The following is a 6,000-nucleotide window of genomic DNA, read 5'->3' on the forward strand; positions in this document are numbered from 1 at the left end:
TATATTTTTGGGACTGAGAATACATGCGCTGCTTTTATAACTGTTTTACGAAATAGACACAAGTAAATGAAACTACATTCTATGGCTGGATTATTAAACCGAATATGCCCCTTTTTAGTCTGGTAATCTAAGAATTAGGGAACATAACTAATTTTGAGAATTAGTGCACCCCTAATTGACGCGAATCCTAAAGGTAGATCTACGGGAACTAACAACCCCCATTCTGGAATTTGGAATGCTTTAGTACTTCAAGTTTATCATGTTCGATGGGTGTCCCGGAATGATGGGGATATTCTATATGCATCTTGTTAAGGTCGGTTACCAGGTGTTCACCATATGAATGATTTTTATCTCTATACAGTTTGCGAAATGCCTGATATGAGATGTATATTTATGGAAAAATGAAATCTTCTGGTCTATTAAAATAATGGAAATGATTGTTTATGATAAACTAATGAACTCACCAACCTTTTGGTTGACACTTGAAAGCATGCTTATTCTCAGGTACGAAAGAAATCTTCCACTGTGCATTTGCTCATTTTAAAGATATTACTTGAAGTTATTCATGACATTTCAAAAGACGTTGCATTTGAGTCGTTGAGTTCATCAAGATTATTATTAAGTCAATTATAGTTGGATATATTATGAAATGGTATGCATGCCGTCAACTTTCGATGTAATGAAAATTTGTCTTTTAAAAACGAAAGCAATGTTTGTAAAATGTATCATATAGAGGTCAAGTACCTCGCAATGTAACCAAATGTAATGTATCCGTTCTGATGGATTAGGATGGGTCATTAGAGTTGGTATCAGAGCGGTGGTCTTAGCGAACCAGGTCTTGCATTAGTGTGTCTAACTGATAGTTGTTTAGATGCATTAGTGAGTCTAGATTTCGACCATGTCTGCATGCCAAAAGTTTTGTTTATCATTTCTAGTTGGAAATCATCTGCTTATCATCCTTAGGAAATTACCTGCTTATCATTCTTAGTCTATGTGACGACCCATGAATTTCCGACCAAATTTAAACTTTAATCTTTATATATTTCCGAACGATAAGCAAAGTTTGTAAGTTGAATCTCAAGAATTTTAAACTGTGTTCATACACTCATTTAACCTCGACCAAATTCCAATGATTTACGAACTATTATATGAATGTATATGATTAGGTATGTATGTGTAAATAATTATAACTTGAAAACGTCAACAAAGTATTAAACGTATGATACTTTACATAAAAGTAATTGTTTCAATATATATATTCAAATAGTTATTGATGGAATTAGAAGATGTTATCAAATGATTGATTTAACAGTTACATTGAATTATGATTACGAGTCTCTGTTAAGAGGTCCATTTTGATTTAGAAAACCTTTCTTTTTAACGTCATTCGGAATATTTGGTAAAAGTGATTTACAAAAATGTCATTAACGAGTGTTAGTCAAAAGTTAGTAATCATTTTAGTTTAAATTTCAAAAGTGTACTTACTTTGATTAACTCGTGTCCCTCGATAAACCGACTATTTAGTTTTCATATTAAAAAAAAACATTATTTGTAAAATAACTACTATCATATAAAACGAGTTAAATTATATAAAATGAACTTTGAAATATATTTGGTTTTGAAAGACTAAATATTATATCATTAGTTAAAATAATTCAAATATATTTATTATGTACAAATTTACGATTCTAAATAAAAAAATATATATATATTTTAACTTAGTCATAAAACGTTCCAATTTAAAATAATATATTTTGGTAAACAACGAGTCACTGATTTATAGAAGCAAATGACCACGACGCTCAAATTTTATAAGATACATTTTCATAAAGTAAATTTTTGATAAATAAGTCAAATTATTATTAAAGGTACACGTCGCGTAACGAAAAAGGCTAGTTTTCTAAACGTACGAAAGTGCGCTTGAAAAACCGAAAGTGGTACATGAGTCGAGTGACAACGTACAAGTGATTTGAGTAAAAATTACATTTCTTCCATGAACGTAAATATAATATAATATATAAGTAATTATATAAATTAAATATAATATATATATATATAATAATAATATATCAAGTGTCGGTAAGATTTTTGGTGCGATATGAGCTGTAATTCAGAATCATGCAATCACATGAATTATACTAGGAGACTCCATGTAATCGCATGGAGCCTATGAACTGGCCAACTCCTTAAAGCTCGTTCGTATTTCTTTTTTTGATTCATTTTTTTCTCTCTATCTCTCCCGAACTCTCTCTATATTTATATATTTATTATTATTATTATTATTATTATTATTATTATTATTATTATTGTAATTAAGATTATTAATCTTATTATTATTAGTATTAGTATTATTATGAGTGATAATACTAGTATTATACATAAAATACTACGACAATGGGTAAGCGCGAGCTATTGCAACATGGGTTTTATGAGCGGGATAGGGCTAAGGAAATTATGGGTTATGGCTATGGAGTTGATGGGTATGGTTCATGGGTTTGCTCGTGAGGTCAATCTAGTGTTTATCATCTCCGTTGCGTTTACGTACCTTTCCTGCAATATTGAATCTCAATATTGATACGTGAGTACTCGTAATTTAATTTGTACATACTAATAGTGTATCCCTGACTAGTGCTCGAGAATATAGGATTATGCATGCTTGTACTTTTGATATTGCCATTAGATAGGTTATGTTGAATCCTGAAATTAGTTATATATACGGTTGAGATAAGATATAAGATATGCATGTCGTTGGAAAGCTAGCAAAAAATTAAGAACTTTTCATTTAGATATCGAATGGTTTCGATGAACAGATTTGAAGTTATAGTCAATTGAAATTTGGTATTATTATTAAAAATGATTATTATTATCGTCGTTATTATCGTCGTTCTAGTTTTATCTTATCTTTATCAATAAAAAGAATTATCATTAAAATTGTTATTTTTATTATTATTACTATCGTTATTATTGTTAAAGTTATAATTAGTATTATTATTATTATTATCTAATTATTATTATTATTATTATTATTATTATTATTATTATTATTATTATTATTAATATATAGATCATTATTCAAAAATGGTTATTGTTATTGTTATTATTATATTATCATTAAAATAATTATTAGTATTATCGTTAATAATGTCATAGTAATTATCATTATTAGTATTATTGTAATGAAAACTAATATTAGTAACACCTAATTTTTTTGATTACTATTATTAACATTATTATGAACACGATATAAAAATTGATTAAAAGCTATTAAACGAAATGATTAGGAAATAATGAGCATGGGTATCATGATGAAATTAAAATATTGTAAGATATTGATTTAGATAAAATTATCATTCTTATTATTTTTATCATTATTAATAAAAGTATCGTTAGTATTAAAATTATTATTTTAACAAAAATTATCATTTTAATAGAAATGTCATTGTTATTATAAAATATCATTATTAATAGAATTAATATTTTAAAGATAATATTAAAAAGTATCGTAAATATTAAAGTTATCATAATTAGAATTATCATTTTATCATAATGTCATTTTAGCAATTATAAATATTGATATTTTAGTAATAGAATAATAATAATTATTACAAAATAATACAACTTTTACTTACTATTATTATAGATATTATTTTATCAAATAAATATGTGATACAAACATATTTTACTACGTGTAATAAAATATCTTTAATAATACCTATCATATTATCTTTATGATATTAGATAAACTTTATAAATTTTATTACTTAATATATATAAGAGTATATTTTATTATATAAAATTTAATATAAAATTTTTATTTATTAATAAATGAATTATATTATTTACTCTATTAAATCTTTTAAAAATATTTGAAATTATAAAACGACGATATTTAAACTATATATTAATCATGTATAGATTTTTAGATATCATTTTGAGTCAAGTTGACTTTTGTTGACTTTTGCATATTAGTCTCGAGCATTAGGATTGTGGTACACTATGACCTGACCTAATTGTTAGACAAATATTGACCAACATATATATATATATATATATATATATATATATATATATATATATATATATATATATATATATATATATATATATATATAATTTAGGTTCGTGAATCCGAGACCAACTTTGCACTTGTTCAATGACGTTATATGTATTTTTACTACGAAATACAATAGGTGAGTTTCATTTGTCTTTTTACCCTTTATATTTTTGGGCTGAGAATACATGCATAATTTTTATAAATGTTTTACGAAATAGACACAAGTAATTGAAACTACATTATATGGGTAAATGATCGAAGCCGAATATGCCCCTTTTTCTTGGTAACCTAAGAATTAGTAAACCGATCTACTAATTGACGCGAATCCTAAAGATAGATCTATTGGGCCTAACGAACCCCATCCAAAGTACCGGATGCTTTAGTACTTCGATGTCGTTTTTATCATATCCGAAGGATTTCCCGGAATGATAGGGGATATTATTATATGCATCTTTTTAATGTCGGTTACCAGGTGTTCACCATATGAATGATTTTTGTCTCTATGCATGGGACGTATATTTATGAGAAATGGAAATAAAATTCTTATGGTCTATTAAAATGATGGAAATGATTGATTACAATAAACTAATGAACTCACCAACCTTTTGGTTGACACTTTAAAGCATGTTTATTCTCAGATGTTAAAGAAATCTTTCGCTGTGCATTTACTCATTTTAGAGATATTACTTGGAGTCATTCATGGCATATTTCGAAAGACGTTGCATTCGAGTCATTGAGTTCTTCAAGATTATTATTAAGTCAATTATAGTTTAGATAGTGGATATTATGAAAGGGTATGCATGTCTATCAATTTTCGATGTAAAGAAAGTTTATCTTTTAAAAACGAATGCAATGTTTGTAAAATGTATCATATAGAGGTCAAATACCTCGCGACGTAATCAACTATTGTGAATCGTTTATAATGTATATGAACGGGTCCTTTCAGTTGGTATCAGAGCGGTGGTCTTAGCGAACCAGGTCTTCATTAGTGTGTCTAACTGATAAGTCGTTAGGATGCATTAGTGAGTCTGGACTTCGACCATGTCTGCATGTCAAAAGTTTTGCTTATCATTTTGTGTCGGAAATCATCTACTTATCATCCGTAGAAAATTACCTGCTTATCATTCATAAGTCTAGACACGTCTTGCTGCATTGATTGCATGAATAGTGTACAGACAAAATTCATATCTTAGCGTATCTGCTAAATCATATCTTATCGTATCTATTACTGTAAACTTTGCTTGACATATTCCGTAAATTCCTCCGTAAACTACGAAATCTTTTGTTCTATATATATGGATATCCTATGTAATTAGAATACCATCCGATAGCCAGAAACTCATTTCATATCGAAAAAAATCCTTTATTCAATCGTACAAAATGGAATTCGTCATTAGTTCAAGTCACTCGGATTCCGAAATGGAATCCCACTCCAGTTCCGAAAGCAGTGTGACCGGAATGGATCAACCAATTAGCCATCATCTATTCTGGATGAATTAGGGATGGGTTCGTAGCCTCCTCAATCATTGGAGACAAGAAGAAGGTGGTCCCTTTCATCCACCACATTGCCCTCTTGATGAAGAACCTGAAGCACTTACCAGCGAACCAGTCCAAAATACCATTTTCTCTCTCATTTCCAGAGTATCTCGTCATGATTATATACTACATCAAATTCTAGATTTTATTTATCCGCTCCTCCGAACCGACAACCACCCCGGTGTAATAGAAGAAGTCAACGAGCTTCGCGCTCGGGTAGTGGCTTTGGAGAATATGGTGCAGAGATTACAAACACCCGCAGTAACACCAACAGCATAACCAGTACCACCATCATCAACGCCAACAGTACCATTACCACCTCCAACCAAAACCGCATCATAAACCTCAACTTCACAATCTGTCCCACGAGCATCAACGTCATACGCACCATAGATACCAAGGAGTACCAA

The sequence above is a fragment of the Rutidosis leptorrhynchoides genome, chromosome 3 (genome assembly GCF_046630445.1).
Source record: "Rutidosis leptorrhynchoides isolate AG116_Rl617_1_P2 chromosome 3, CSIRO_AGI_Rlap_v1, whole genome shotgun sequence".
Lineage (NCBI taxonomy): Eukaryota > Viridiplantae > Streptophyta > Magnoliopsida > Asterales > Asteraceae > Rutidosis > Rutidosis leptorrhynchoides.